This window comes from Pleurodeles waltl, chromosome 6 (genome assembly GCF_031143425.1).
Source record: "Pleurodeles waltl isolate 20211129_DDA chromosome 6, aPleWal1.hap1.20221129, whole genome shotgun sequence".
NCBI lineage: Eukaryota > Metazoa > Chordata > Amphibia > Caudata > Salamandridae > Pleurodeles > Pleurodeles waltl.
In genome coordinates, this window is record NC_090445.1 from 1,650,804,627 (window position 1) to 1,650,821,755 (window position 17,129).

A 17,129-nucleotide genomic window follows, 5' to 3' on the forward strand; every position below is an offset into this window, starting at 1 on the left:
GAAGCCCACTCTGGTAAAGATACCAATGAGGGCCTTGGCTACTGCAGGGGCAGTAGTCGACCTAAGGGGAATAGCTTCAGGATACCTAGTAGCATGATCCACTACTACTAGTATGTACATGTTTCCTGAGGCTGTGGGAGGTTCAAGTGCACCCACTATGTCCACACCCACTCTTTCAAAGGGGACCCCCACCACTGGAAGTGGAATGAGGGGGGCCTTTGGATGTCCACCTGTCTTACCACTGGCTTGACAGGTGGTACAGGAGACACAAAACTCCTTAACTTTCTGGGACATGTTGGGCCAGTAGAAGTGGTTGACTAGTCTCTCCCACGTCTTGGTTTGTCCCAAATGCCCAGCAAGGGGAATATCATGGGCTAAGGTCAGTATGAACTCTCTGAACGCCTGAGGCACTACCACTCTCCTAGTGGTACCAGGTTTGGGATCTCTTGCCTCAGTGTACAGGAGCCCATCTTCCCATTAGACCCTATGTGTTCCAGTTTTCTTGCCATTGGACTCTTCAGCAGCTTGCTGCCTAAGGCCTTCAAGAGAGGGACAGGTTTCTTGCCCCTTACACAACTGCTCCCTTGAGGGTCCCCCTGGGCCTAAGAGCTCAACCTGATAAGGTTCTAACTCCATAGGCTAAGTTCCCTCAGAGGGCAGAACTTCTTCCTGAGAAGAGAGGTTCTCTTTTTGTTGTTGTGTTGCAGCTGGTTTCCCAGCTGACTTTCCTTTTCTCTTGGTAGGCTGGGCCCTTTTTCCAGACTCCAGCTCTACTTTTTCACCCTGAGCCTTGCACTGTGCCCTTGTCTTGACACACACCAGTTCAGGGATACCCAGCATGGCTGCATGTGTTTTCAGTTCTACCTCAGCCCATGCTGAGGACTCCAGGTCATTTCCAAGCAAACAGTCTACTGGGATATTTGAGGAGACCACCACCTGTTTCAGGCCATTGACCCCTCCCCACTCTAAAGTTACCATAGCCATGGGATGTACTTTAGTCTGATTGTCAGCGTTGGTGACTGGATAAGTTTGTCCAGCCAGGTATTGACCAGGGGAAAACAGTTTCTCTGTCACCATGGTGACACTGGCACCTGTATCCCTCAGGCCTTCTACACTTGTCCCATTAATTAAGAGCTGCTGCCTGTATTTTTGCATGTTAGGAGGCCAGGCAGCCAGTGTGGCTAAATCCACCCCACCTTCAGAGACTAATGTAGCTTCAGTGTGACACCTGATTTGCTCTGGGCACACTGTTGATCCCACTTGGAGACTAGCCATTCCAGTGTTAGCTGGAGTGGAGTTAGAAGTGGTAGTTTTCTTGTGACAGGCCTTGTCTCCAGTTTGGTGTCCAGGCTGATTACAGCTACGACACCAGGCCTTTTTGGGATCAAAGTTTTTACCCTTGTACCCAAAATTGTTTTGTGAAGAGGCTCTGGGCCCACCCTCCTGTGCAGGTTTTTGGGGGCCTGAAGAAGACTCTTTACTATTTTTGTTTTTGGATGTCTCAACACTCTTCCCCTGGGGAGGCTTTGTGACCCCTTTCTTTTGGTCACCCCCTGTGGTAGTCTTGGTCACCCTAGTCTTGACCCAATGGTCCGCCTTCTTTCCCAATTCTTGGGGAGAAATTGGTCCTAGGTCTACCAGATGCTGATGCAGTTTATCATTTGAACAATTACTTAACAGGTGTTCTTTCACAAAAAAATTGTACAGCCCATCATAATTATTAACACAACTGCCTTGAATCCAACCATCCAGTGTTTTCACTGAGTAGTCCACAAAATCAACCCAGGTCTGGCTCGAGGTTTTTTGAGCCCCCCTGAATCTAATTCTATACTCCTCAGTGTAGAATCCAAAGCCCTCAATCAGGGTTCCCTTCATGAGGTCATAAGATTCTGCATCTTTTCCAGAGAGTGTGAGGAGTCTATCCCTACACTTTCCAGTGAACATTTCCCAAAGGAGAGCACCCCAGTGAGATTTGTTCACTTTTCTGGTTACACAAGCCCTCTCAAAAGCTGTGAACCATTTGGTGATGTCATTACCATCTTCATATTTAGTTACAATCCCTTTAGGGATTTTCTACATGTCAGGAGAATCTCTGACCCTAGTTATGTTGCTGCCACCATTGATGGGTCCTAGGCCCATCTCTTGTCTTTCCCTTTCTATGGCTAGGATCTGTCTTTCCAAAGCCAATCTTTTGGCCATCCTGGCTAACTGGATGTCCTCTTCATTGGGATTATCCTCAGTGATTTCAGAGAGGTTGGTCCCTCCTGTGAGGGAACCAGCATCTCTGACTATTATGTTTGGAGACAGGGCTTGAGAGGCCCTGTTCTCCCTAGTTAGGACTGGTAGGGGGGAATTTTCCTCCAAGTCACTATCTTCATCCTCTGTGTTGCCATCCTCAGAGGGGTTGGCCTTTTCAAACTCTGCCAAAAGCTCCTGGAGCTGTAGTTTGGAAGGTCTGGGGCCCATTGTTATTTTCTTTATTTTACAGAGTGACCTTAGCTCCCTCATCTTAAGATGGAGGTAAGGGGTGGTGTTGAGTTCCACCACATTCATCTCTGTACTAGACATTATGCTTCTAAAAGTTGGAATACTTTTTAAGAATCTAAAACTAGTTCTAGGTTCTAATTCAAACTTTCACAAAACTTTTAAACTCTAAAAGGAAATGCTAAACAGGGACTAACACAAGGCCCTAGCAGGACTTTTAAGAATTTAGAAAAATAGCTCAAATTGCAAAAATCAATTTCTAATGACAATTTTTGGAATTTGTCGTGTGATCAGGTATTGGCTGAGTAGTCCAGCAAATGCAAAGTCTTGTACCCCACCGCTGATCCACCAATGTAAGAAGTTGGCTCTGTATGCACTATTTCAAAGTAAGGAATAGTATGCACAGAGTCCAAGGGTTCCCCTTAGAGGTAAGATAGTGGCAAAAAGAGATAATACTAATGCTCTATTTTGTGGTAGTGTGGTCCAGCAGTAGGCTTATCAAAGGAGTAGTGTTAAGCATTTGTTGTACATACACACAGACAATAAATGAGGAACACACACTCAGAAACAATTCCAGGCCAATAGGTTTTTGTTATAGAAAAATATATTTTCTTAGTTTATTTTAAGAACCACAGGTTCAAATTCTACATGTAATATCTCATTTGAAAGGTATTGCAGGTAAGTACTCTAGGAACTTTGAACAATCACAATAGCCTATATACTTTTTACATAAAACACATTTAGCTGTTTTAAAAGTGGACACAGTGCAATTTTCACAGTTCCTGGGGGAGGTAAAGTAATGTTAGTTCTTGCAGGTAAGTAAACCACCTACGGGGTTCAAATTGGGGTCCAAGGTAGCCGACCGTTGGGGGTTCAGAGCAACCCCAAAGTTACCACACCAGCAGCTCAGGGCCGGTCAGGTGCAGAGTTCAAAGTGGTGCACAAAACGCATAGGCTTCAATGGTGAGAAGGGGGTGCCCCGGTTCCAGTCTGCCAGCAGGTAAGTACTCTTCGGAGGGCAGACCAGGGGGGTTTTGTAGGGCACCGGGGGGGGACACAAGTCCACACAGAAAGTACACCCTCAGCAGCGCGGGGGCGGCCGGGTGCAGTGTGCAAACAAGCGTCGGGTTTCCAATGGATTTCAATGGGAGACCAAGGGGACTCTTCAGCGGTGCAGGCAGGCAAGGGGGGGGCTCCTCGGGGTAGCCACCACCTGGGCAAAGGAGAGGGCCTCCTGGGGGTCACCCATGCACTGGAGTTTTGATCCTGCGGGTGCAGGGTCTTTTCCAGGCGTCGGGATTTCAGAGTCAGGCAGTCGCGGTCAGGGGGAGCCTCGGGATTCCCTCTGCAGGCGTCGCTGTGGGGGCTCAGGGGGGACAACTTTGGTTACTCACGGTCTCGGAGTCGCCGGAGGGTCCTCCCTGAGGTGTTGGTTCTCCACCAGTCGAGTCTGGGTCGCCGGGTGCAGTGTTGCAAGTCTCACGCTTCTTGCGGGGATTGCAGGGGTCTTTAAATCTGCTCCTCTGGATACAAAGTTGCAGTCTTTGTTGAACAGAGCCGCTGTTCTCTGGAGTTTTTTTTGGTCTCTTGGAAGCAGGGCAGTCCTCTGAGGATTCAGAGGTCGCTGGTCCCAGGGAAAGCGTCGCTGGAGCAGGTTTCTTCTGAAGGAGGGAGACAGGCCGGTAGGGCTGGGGCCAAAGCAGTTGGTGTCTTCTTCTTCTCTGCAGGGTTTTTCAGCTCAGCAGTCCTCTTCTTCTGTAAGTTGCAGGAATCTAAATTCTTAGGTTCAGGGGAGCCCTTAAATACTAAATTTGAGGGCGTGTTTAGGTCTGGGGGGTTAGTAGCCAATGGCTACTAGCCCTGAGGGTGGGTACTCCCTCTTTGTGCCTCCTCCCAAGGGGGGGAATCCTCCATCTGCAAGATGGAGGATTTCTAAAAGTTAGAGTCACTTCAGCTCAGGACACCTTAGGGGCTGTCCTGACTGGCCAGTGACTCCTCCTTGTTTTTCTCATTAATTCCTCCGGCCTTGCCGCCAAAAGTGGGGCCATGGCCGGAGGGGGCGGGCAACTCCACTAGCTGGAGTGCCCTGTGGTGCTGGAACAAAGGTGGTGAGCCTTTGAGGCTCACCGCCAGGTGTTACAGCTCCTGCCTGGGGGAGGTGATAGCATCTCCACCCAGTGCAGGCTTTGTTACTGGCCACAGAGTGACAAAGGCACTCTCTCCATGTGGCCAGCAACATGTCTCGAGTGTGGCAGGCTGCTAAAACCAGTCAGCCTACACGGGTAGTTGGTTAAGGTTTCAGGGGGCACCTCTAAGGTGCCCTCTGGGGTGTATTTCACAATAAAATGTACACTGGCATCAGTGTGCATTTATTGTGCTGAGAAGTTTGATACCAAACTTCCCAGTTTTCAGTGTAGCCATTATGGTGCTGTGGAGTTCGTGTTTGACAGACTCCCAGACCATATACTCTTATGGCTACCCTGCACTTACAATGTCTAAGGTTTTGCTTAGACACTGTAGGGGCACAGTGCTCATGCACTGGTGCCTTCACCTATGGTATAGTGCACCCTGCCTTAGGGCTGTAAGGCCTGCTAGAGGGGTGACTTATCTATACTGCATAGGCAGTGTGAGGTTGGCATGGCACCCTGAGGGGAGTGCCATGTCGACTTACTCGTTTTGTCCTCACCAGCACACACAAGCTGGCAAGCAGTGTGTCTGTGCCGAGTGAGGGGTCCCCAGGGTGGCATAAGCTATGCTGCAGCCCTTAGAGACCTTCCCTGGCATCAGGGCCCTTGGTACCAGGGGTACCAGTTACAAGGGACTTACCTGGATGCCAGGGTGTGCCAATTGTGTAAAACAAAAGTACAGGTTAGGGAAAGAACACTGGTGCTGGGGCCTAGTTAGCAGGCCTCAGCACACTTTCAAATCAAAACATAGCATCAGCAAAGGCAAAAAGTCAGGGGGTAACCATGCCAAGGAGGCATTTCCTTACAGGGGTGCCTTCCCCTTCTTATAAGGCTTCCCCCCTACTGTCCTGCAGGTGGAGAGACGCCTTGGTCTTGCCCCTCTTTCCTGCCTTCCTAGGTGTGATGGCGGTGGAGGCCTGCACAGCAGGGGACCCAGATGGAGTGCTACCAGGGCTGGAGGTGTGAGGGGCAGGTGTGCCTGCTGTGGCAGCACTGCAGACTGTTGACTGCGGGGCATGGCTCAGCCCAGAGGAGGATAGAGAGGTGGATGGCAGGGGTCTGGGAAGGGTAGCAGGGCATTTGGGGGAACAGGGACTGGACCAGGAGATGGGAACAGGGAAACCTCATGCAGGAATCTCTTTTTAGGGGCAGCGGGTAGGACATGGGTTAGGCGTTTGGGAGTGGAGGGGGAGGGGATGGTTGATAGGTGTGTACGTGGATATGGTTTAGGTGCTGGTGCATGGGTGTATGAAATGTGTTTGCCAGGTGTGTTGGGTGGATGAGTGTGGGCGTAAACATGTACTGGGAGGAGGGGTGGAGGAGACACAGGGAGATCGCAGGGGGATGTGTGAGTGAATGTTGGGGTGGTGTGTGCAGGTAGGGTGGATGTGCTGCATGTGGTTGTGTTGACTGTTGTGGTGCGTGCGGATGTGGTGTATGGGGTGCATGCATGGGGGTCAGCTGTTGCGGTGATGGTGGTAGTGACAGGACATGTGTCTGGACCTGGGACTGATGATGTGGTGTCTGCATGTGTGAGTGGTGATGTGACTGAAGAGGGAGCAGGTGGGGGAGTCAGGGTAGGTAGTGGATGTTGGTGTGTGTGCGTCTGAATGTTGGGTGTGTGCATGGTGATGGTGGCGTTTGTGGTGCATGTAAATGTCCTTGCGCTCTGGGTCTGTTTGTGGGGATGCATGCTGGTATGAAAGTGTGCTTTGGATGGGAAATGGGAGAGGGATGTGGGAGTGGGAACAGGTAGGTGGAGGGGGGACGGAAGAAGAAGGAACACTGGCTGCCGTCAATGAGCATCAGTGGAGGCTGTATGTCTAGATGGGCATCCTCGCTTGTGTGGGGGCTCCTCAGCTACAGGGGAAGGGGTTCTGGTGTCCTGCGTGTCCTGTGGCAGGGCCTCCATTCCACTGGTTGCGGCTGACGTGGAGGGCTCAGATGTGATCTGGATTATGGTAGGGGCCTGCTGGTGGGAGGTGGACTGACGCTGGATGGTGGCAAGTTCCGTCAGCACCCTTGCTATGGTGGCCATGGTGGCATTGTGGGCCTGCCACTGCTGCATGGCCGCCTGATGGTTCTCCCTCTGTAGCCTTGTGGTCTCCTGCAGGATAGTAAGGATCTGGGCCATGGTGTCCCGGGTTTGGTGGTATGCACTGAGGGCCTGGTTGAGGGCATCCTAGCTAGTCTGATGTTGTTGCTGCCCCCTCCCTTGGACCACAGATCCCCTCCGACTAGCCGTGGCCCCCTGTGCCTCTGGCACAATGTGGCCATTCCCAGTAGCACCAAGGCCCTCATTGTCTGGGGCGGGTGCCCTTGACTCAGGTCCCTGTTCTGTGGGGCGCACCTCTAATTGAATGGTCCCTGAGGCACAGGTTTAGGGAGGAGGGGCTGTGGTGTAGTAGCCACACAGGAGGGTGAGTCTGGGGTGTCTAGATTGGGACTGCTGGAGGTGGACTGGCCAGTCGCCCCAGATGGCCCAGGCATTTCGTCGTCCTCCAGACATCCACTGGGGCCTTCATCCTGGGGAGGCTTGTCTGACCCTGGCATCCTCTTCTTTATCGCAGTGGCAGGGTTCGCTGTGGATGGAAAAGGTGAGAGTTATTACGTGGAAATTTCGTTGTAGTATCATGGTGTGCCATTTGCAGTGGGTGGTATCAATACCCAGGGATGGCAATGGCATTTGCAGCAATGCTGACACTGCATGGTGAATGGCCTTTGGGCCATGCTTGTCGTATCATTTGTAGTTGTGGGTTTGCTGTTGGACATTTCTGTAATTGGCATTGGTAGTGAGGTGGTGTTGGCTAGCAGTCTGGGTGGGCTGTGGGATGCATGTCCATCCAGGTGCACCATTGTGAGGTGTGAGTGTGATTCGGATCCAGCATGCCTAGTGATGGATTGTGGGACTCATAGTTGAGGAGATAGTGAGACTCATAGTTGAGGAGATAGTGAAGGTTTAGCATGCATTGTGCAGGGTGGGTTTGTGGATGGTGGGAGAGGGGTGGTGTGGCATGCAGAGTAGGAAGGTGGGGTGTTAGTGGGGGTGCATTCTTGTGGTTTGTGATATGATGGGGAGTGGTAGATGCTTGAGAGGCATGCAGGACTAGAGTGGGTAGTGCTCAAGGGGGGTGTAGGATCCTTACCAGAATCAAACCCTCCAATGATTCGTGTCAGACCCTCAGGATGCATGATGTCCAAGACCTTCCCCTACAGGTTGTCCGGTCAAGGGGAGGAAGTGGGGGTCCACCGCCAGTCTTGTTGAGGGCGATGTACCTGGACGCCTTGGAACCGTGCTTTCCCCTGAGGTCGTTCCACCTCTTTCTGATGTCCTCCTTTGTGCGTGGGTAGCTGCTGACTGCGTTCACCCTGTCGACGATCCTCTCCCATAGCTTGGTTTTCCTGGCCATTGATGTTTGCTGCGCTTGTGCTCCCATCAGTTGTGGCTCAACTCTGATGATCTCGTCCACCAGGACCCGAAACTCATTGTCGGTGAAGTGTGGGTGCTTGTGGCGTGACATGTTGTGGGGGTGCGTGCAATGTGTGAATTCTTGCTCTATGTGCAGTGGTTCTTGGGTCATATATCTCTGGCTCGTGGGGATATTCTCAAGGGTTTGTGGGGGGGTGTATTATAGTGCGGTGAACAGGTGTGTGTGTATATGTTTCAGGTGTGGGGTATTCGGGCTGTCCTATCTGGTGTCGCCTTCTATTGGTGGTTATTTTCAAGACCGCATGGTGCGCACCACCAATGGTTTACCGCTGTGGATGTTCCGCTGTGCTGAATTGTGACTCATAATATGGCGGGCGGAATGGTGTTGACGTGGCGGGCCCGGCAGACGGACAGTCCCTCTTTAGCCGTCAGTGCCACTGGCTGTGTTGGATTTCTGGTTGTGTTTCGTCAGCTTGGTGTTTCTGACTCATAATATGGCAGACACTGTACCGCCAACACTGGCGGGAATTTGCATGGTGGTCTTGCCCGAAGACCGCCAAACTCATAATGAGGTCCTAGGTCCTAACTATTATTACCTGCTGGTGACCAGTAGTAGGTAACACATATATATATATATATATATATATATATATATATATTTATGCAAAAAAGAATAGAGAGCTCTGGGTAGTTCCCAAATTTAGGTGGAGAGCAGCTCTAGTAAGGAGCACTCTGCAACACCAGCGACACTCTAAATTTGCTCACCACAAATGTCTGTTTATCTAGCAAAGTTTTTAAGCATTGGATCAGCACAGTGCTATCCACGCTGAGCTAGATAGTGACAGTCTTTTGTCATTTATACAGCAAAGTCTTAAAGCATAGGTTTGACACAGTGTCAACCTTGCCGAGCTGTAAAATGACAAAAGCCATTTACCACTCCAGGCACAGTATTACAGCTTTGGACTGGTAAAATACCGCCCAAGCCAACCTGGAATGAGTAAAAGCAACTCCTGACACGTGTTTCGCTCTCATTAGAGCTCATCAGAGAGGTTTAGCTTTGTCCAGACACAAGGGAGCACCCAGTATAAGTCAAAACAAATACCTTTCAGGGTTAGAGTGATGCATAAAATATGCAAATAAGAATAGAGAACTCTGGGTAGTTCCCAAATTTAGGTGGAGAGCAGCTCTAGTAAGGAGCACTCTGCAACACCAGCGACACTCTAAATTTGCTCACCTCAAATGTCTGTTTATCTAGCAAAGTTTTTAAGCATTGGATCAGCACAGTGCTATCCACGCCGAGCTAGATAGTGACAAAGTCTTTTGCCATTTATACAGCAAAGTCTTTAAGCATAGGTTTGACACAGTGTCAACCTTGCCGAGCTGTAAAATGACAAAAGCCATTTACCACTCCAGGCACAGTATTACAGCTTTGGACTGGTAAAATACCGCCCAAGCCAACCTGGAATGAGTAAAAGCAACCCCTGACACGTGTTTCGCTCTCATTAGAGCTCATCAGAGAGGTTTAGCTTTGTCCAGACACAAGGGAGCACCCAGTATAAGTCAAAACAAATCCCTTTCAGGGTTAGAGTGACGCATAAATTATGCAAAAAAGAATAGAGAACTCTGGGTAGTTCCCAAATTTAGGTGGAGAGCAGCTCTAGTAAGGAGCACTCTGCAACACTCTAAATTTGCTCATCTCAAATGTCTGTTTATCTAGCAAAGTTTTTAAGCATTGGATCAGCAAGGTGCTATCCACGCCGAGCTAGATAGTGACAGTCTTTTGCCATTTTTACAGCAAAGTCTTTAAGCATAGGTTTGACACAGTGTCAACCTTGCCGAGCTGTAAAATGACAAAAGCCATTTACCACTCCAGGCACAGTATTACAGCTTTGGACTGGTAAAATACCACCCAAGCCAACCCGGAATGAGTAAAAGCAACCCCTGACACGTGTTTCGCTCTCATTAGAGCTCATCAGAGAGGTTTAGCTTTGTCCAGACACAAGGGAGCACCCAGTATAATAATATATAATTTAAGGTGTAAGCTGTAAGCTGAAATCCGTTGGTGTCCAGTTCGTATTTGGTGCATATGACAAAATAAAGAAGGATTCAACATCCTAGTGTGCCTGAGCGTCATGTTTAAACATCTCCTACTGTGGTGCGGCAGTTGCAGAGGAAGAAGTACCTCTGAAGGTGCTGATATATATATTCACTGAAAAACACAAAGTTTATGGTAGCTGGGTATGGTAATAATATCTTACTTTACATTAAAAGAAACTTTAGAAATTCATTGCATAAATCAAAGGTTAAAGTGACGTTATAATGAGGTGAAACTATTAATTTAAATGTTACATTTTCAGCTCAATAAACTACTGAATCACCAGTTACAGTTAACTGAACACCCTGCCATGCACAGTGTTGTCATTTGTCATCAATGATGTCATAGAACATGTCATGAGTAATGTTATCTGTGAGGTAATAAGCAGTGCATGGCAAAGTGGTAAAATGAGATAAAAACAAAAAAAACACTGAAATTCACCAGTCATAATTTACCAAATTGCTAAGCTACTACAACTTGCATATCTGCCATGCACAGCTTATGACCTCACATATACATATTATATCACTCATGCTGTGTTAAATGACATCATTGATGATATCACTGATGAAATTTCAAAAGACATTGTTAGTGACGTTTCTGATGACATCATACATTTATTAGGACCCAGTCTCATAAAGTTTGTGGACTTGAAGTAATTTAACACACATCACCTGTAGCTAATATTCTGTTAACCTTAATGGAATTCCCTATTAAAGACTTCATGTGACCCCCAATTTTAAGTCAAGGTGTATAGTTGTCACTGAAAAGACACCTTCTTCGATCAATGGGCAACCTTACATAGTTTGACAGAATACACTACAACACATTCCTGAGACTGGCACAATAGAATACAAACTTAAAGCAATACTTAAGACCCCAGTGTGAGAATAAACATCTACACATTATAAATGCCCTTGTTACGTGGAATTTGACAACAGAAACAAATTAAACTATTTAACATGGGCACATGCCCAGTTACCCACTGCTGGATTGTCAATTTTCAACAGAAACTTCGGCCTTTCTCAGTTTTTTTGTAACAGGCTTTGGCTTAAAGCCCCAACCTACTTTGAAACATACCTTTGCAATCCACATCAGATGTGCTAAGCCGTTACCCTTGTTTAACACCTAACTATATAACATCACTATAACCCATACACATAATAGAAATAGTTTACTATTATAAAATGATAATATGTCATAGTTTTGTTGTGTGTGTTAGTTTGTTGCAGTTATATTTAAGCTTGCATTGTAAAAATATTTGCAACTTGTGGTAATTTATTTTTAAAAATGTACATTTAATTTAAATTGAACCTGAATGTTAAATTAATTTGATTTCTTTTTATTACCACCATATCCAATATCCAACTTTTTATGTAGACATAGGACATTGAGTATATCCATAAACTTGAATACCCTTTACTATGTTTTAAAAATGATCCTTATTATTTTGATAAATGTTTTAATAATATAACTAAAACCGTTCTGCAATGTAAAAATAAACAGTTGCCATGATGTCACATCAATACATCAACATAGTAATAAAACATTTTGTAAATATATTAATTAATATCACCTCATAATTTCTGTCCTGTAAATAATGTTTAAAAATCATAGATTTAATTAATAAAACAAAATCATGTATTCCTATTAACTTAGGGCCTGACTACGAGTTTGGCGGTCCGTGCGCCGCCATGGCGGCGGCAGTGTACCGACCGCCATCGCCTTGGCAGTTGGACCACTCTTTAACAATCTTGGCGGTCCCAGAGAGCAAAAGCTGTTGCGGTGACGAGGCAGGCCAAACAGGCCGACAGATCCAGTGTTTCCGACAGACACATTATGATGTTGCACACCGCCAATGTGACTCAGGTGGCCCAACTTTCATGTATCATCAGGTGAAAACCAAGAGTACAAAGGGAGCAACTAACTCACAGGCAGTATTACACATCCTGTGCCGCCATGGAACCCATCACACACATCCTCATTGGATGCTCATTGAAGGTGCCCAAAATCCACACCGCAGTGGATGCAACCGACGGTAAGTGCACATACTGTATCATTAAGCTCAACAACAGTTCGCTGCGCTGTCATCAACATGACATGGGGGTCGAGTTATCGGCATCAAGTACAGTGTCATTGTGTCCACAGTCTGAGTCAGTCACAAGGAATGTCCCATTCAGAGCCACAAAACGCTCTCCCTCTGGGCAGGTCACAGACACTGCACTGCAACACCCCACAACAACACACGTCTGACCATCTCAGGCACAGGGACAGTGAAGTGTACATACAACGGCAACACCACAGCAACATCACATCTAACAGTTCAACTGACAAAATCACAATGCACACATGCCATGGAATTTCATCAGATTGTGGACACAGATGTATGGATATGTCATGGAACACAAACACCCCTCCCATGAAACACCCCTGCAGTGGAACCACACATCGCCACAGTAGTTTGAAAGACAATTATCCAAAGCTCACTATGCAAACAATATCTGCACAATAGAGATGGGGGCATCAGGAACACGCATGGAAGGATGCTGCCCTGGGATACAGTCTTTTAACTACAACAAAGACTACCCTGTATGCCTGCGTTTGGACTGCCTGGAGATAACGGTGGTTAGAATGGTGTAGTGGGAGCCTTGTATTGAGGCCCCAATGGCGTGGATACACAATTAGGTGTGCTTTATGTAACTAAAAAATTTACAAGGGAAGCAAAACTGCCCCGTAGACCACTTCAGCTTGATTGATTTCTGAATTGGATATGATTCATCATGCCTTGAAAAGTGCATTGTTCCAACTTTAAGGACACAAGGTGTGAAAGGTGGACAATGGTGTCCTGAAGAGACCTCATTATTTGGTAGAGGTGAAACCTCAACTATGCATTCCCATTTGGTTTAAGGACTCAATTACATGAAAGCTAGGAGCCCTGATAGACAGGCTATGTCAGATATAAAGCTTCATGTTAATTCAATGCGAATTCGATCAGTATACTATATGTGGTTTTTTGTTATGTTTAATTATATGTAAGCACTCCTTCGTCTGCACTGTTTGACTCGCTTATTCACACCATATCTATTAAGAATATGGACTATTACATAATAAAAAATTAACATAGGTTTGACATATAATGTAGCCTGTTTGGTGTTTATGCCATTGGGACATTAGCTGCCATTGCTGTCTGTCAGATTATTTGTTAAATTCAAGATATGAAATAATGTCCGAATGAATACAAATCTTCTAGACCGATAGGCATAGAGCTTTCCTCAAAAGAGTTCCTGAGGACATTTGTATGACTTTAGATACCCTGGGATACAGTACACTTTGCACATGCCCCTAAAAGAACATTTGTGCAGGAACTGGTCCTTCAGGTTTCTCAGGGACAAACAAAAGTAGAACCAAGTGACATGCCTATCTGCATAATGTGTAAGTGCAAGTCAAGAAAGCAAATACAACAGCAACAGCATGGGCCATACATCTAGATGAAGTAGCTGCAAGATATACATATCAAAATGGATATGTGCTCAGTCAGATGCAAAGGAAGCCAGCACAACTGAACACCGTTCATGTGTGGACAAACAAAACTCCAGCTTCCACATATGAGACAAATATACAATCTATATGAGAGGGAAAAGCCTAACACCTTACATGCTAACATTGGACAACATACTTACCATACCAAACCTTACACAATGCTTGACACCCCATTTGCATTAACACCCCCACATCTATACAGTCGACATCTACCTTTGTCTTGGATGACACCAGCACTGCCCACAAAGTGAGATATTGCAAACAGCGAATGGATCAGCAATCAGGCTCCAGTACACACAACTGTAGGCATTCAACACAAGTTAATCAGGGGCAACATAAAGGTAGCAAAGGAATTGCAAGACAAATCTGTACCCGAAAAAAACCCCACAATTTGGATTTATTACCTTAAAATGATTTAGAGCAAGGCCATTTGCCAGTCCAACTAGAATGTCCATGCACATTTCTGCACCCCCTCTTGACACCAATCACTGGCAGGGAACCTCCATAGGAAAGGGCATCAAGTGGGCAGGCAGGCATCTCAGAGATCATCCTTGGGTGGGGTGAGGTTGGATTTGGGACGGATGGGTTTGGGTTTGGGAGAGGGGTCTTTTTCTTTGGAGGGGTGGGCTTCTTCTTGGGGGGAAAGGGTATGGGTGCTTGCAGGGGGGGCAGGTGTGACAGGGGAGGACTTGGATGTGTAAGGGATGGGTTGGGGTGTGGCTGGGGGCCTCTTGGGTTTCGGAAGGGGTTTGGAGGGAACAGGGGAAAGGGAAAGCTCAAAAAGGAAACTCTCCTTGGGAAAATGGGGACGGTCATCAGAAGGGGTGGAGGATTTGGAGGTTGAGAGAGTGGTTGTCTTGTGTGTGGGTGTAGATGCCTTGGGTGTGTGCATGTGTGAGGTAAGCTTCTGTTTGGGTGGGATCCGTTGCTTGTGTGAGTGTGGGCATTTGCGTGTCTTGGGGGCTGGGAGGTGGAGGTGCTGGCTGAATTGAGAGTGATGGGTGTGTGTGTGTCTGTTGGGGTGGTGTCTGTGGGTATGCTGGATGTGGTGGATGTTGGTGTGTCTGTTGGGGTGATGTCTGCGGGTATGCTGGATGTGGTGGATATTTGGGTGTCTGTTGGGCTATGCTGGATGTGGTTGATGTGTCTGTGGGTGTTGTGCTGGTGTCTGGGTGTATGGTGGGTATGGTGGATGTGGTGTCTGGTGAAGTAGTGGCTGATTTTGTGTTTGGGGGTGTATGTTGAGTGCCTACGTGCCGGTGTGTCTTGTGGTGTTTGTGTTGATTTGTGCTGCTTGTGTCTGTTGAGGTGGGCACGTGCGGATGACCTGCTTGGGACAGGTAGAAGAATAGGGGTTTTGGATTGGGAAGAGGGAGGGGGGAGGACTGTGGGTGATGAATGGCTGCTGTCAGTGAGGAGGGCAGAGCCTGAAAAAATCTCTGTAGGCCAGATATGACACGATGAATACCTTCCAGGAAAGCATTGGTCTGCTGAAGTTGGGTGGCTAACCCCTTGGATGGCACTCACAATGGCAGTCTGCCCCACAGAGCTACCCCTCAGGAGGTCAATAGCCTCCTCACTCAGGACATCAGGGGTAACAGGGGCTGTGGGTGAGGTGCTGCGGTAAAGGAGACGCCCACCCTCTTGGGCGGCCAGCTGGGAGGGGAGCAACAGGAAGAGTGGGAATAGAACTGGGGATGGTGGGCAAAGATGGTACAGGAGCAGATCCTGATGGGTCCGCCACAACTAAGGAGTGGCCATCAGAGGGCGAATACGATGATAACGCCATTGATCCTGTCTCCTTCGTGGCACTCCCATCACCCACTGGGTCCCTCCATGTCAGTGGTGGCATGACTGAAGGTACTGTGGCCAGATGCTTCCCCACTTGGTAGTGCCCTCTCTCTTCTGCTTGCCTGGGCTGATGCTGTAAATACATAGAGGAAAAGGGACACCACATGTTCCTGATCACACTTTAACAACAGCTGTGATTAGCAAACAGTACCATGACGTCAAGTAGGCCCCAGCAACAAACTACATCAAAGTGCCCCCTACATGTACCATACCATATGCATGCATGTCATCTGAACTGTCAACAGTTGCCCACAGGAAAATCAGGATCTCAGACAACTACAATTGCATGGATGAAGTTGTGCAATCACAGTAACTAATGAACAAGTAGGAGACCACTTCACCTTCAATGCTTCGCCTCATGGAGCATACCTGTTTCCTATTGTCATACAATAGTAGGCCAAAGTCAATTTCATTCCCACAGATCCCACACAAGGTCATGCAGCATCTATTTGTCACATGCATAATAGCACAAAAATAAGAAATGATGCTCCTATAACCTGCCATGTTGCTGACAGCAGTACAGTAGCCTGGAGAAGGTGACATGGAAATACTCATGTCTCACTGGAAAAATATCGACACTGCACCATATGTAATTTATCCTAATGGAGTAATGGAGGTAGTACTAACGTGGCTCAGATACGCTACCTATTTGGCATGGAAATGTACACTGTAGACAAAATGTGCAAATATGCAGGGACATACGTCCTAAAATCCACAACACAATGAACCAGCAAGCCCCAGGATAATCCACACTAATGTCTGTCACCACGTAACATACTCTGATTGCATCATTAGATGCCATTAGTCCTTTGGCTGTTGGAGAGGCGCAGAGATTTGCACAAACTTGTAGAATGTCCTCAACATGTTGCCCAATGGGAAGCTACATCACTGTCTGCATTTTGGTCCTGCAAACCTAGATGTCTGGGGGTGAATGGTTGTACCCAACCACATATGATTCCGACATAACTGAAAGTCACTCCATGGTGCATGCCAACAATCAAGTAACAAACCTTCCCCATTATACATGTGAAGTGCACTTTTCCACATGATGCCACATCAATGGCATGGAAATGTACATTGTTTGTAATAACTCTAGTCCAACCAGTCACGTCCCTCATTGCAACTTCAGTTGTACATTCCAAATGACATGCTATGAGGGGTGAGGGAATGTGTGAGTCAACAATTAATGGTGACACACTCCTGTCTGTGACACCACATGAAATGTAGCCAAATTGCACATGTCCTATTACAAACACAGGTAGTAATGCATGGGAATACAGAAATCTTTCCATGAACACAGGTAGACCATGCATGAAGCCACAGTGTACACATTTTGTCAAAAGAGAAAGGGACACATGATAACATGTTGGCACAAGGAGTGTTGGCAACAAAGATGGCACAAAAATCATGTAAATGTACATTCCCCACTTACCAAGGGAAACTACTGCTCGGTAGCTGACCCTAAGAACAGTGTATACTCTGTCACATGCATGATGGCCAACTTCATATTACATACAGTAGTGAGGCACCAGCAATCATCACA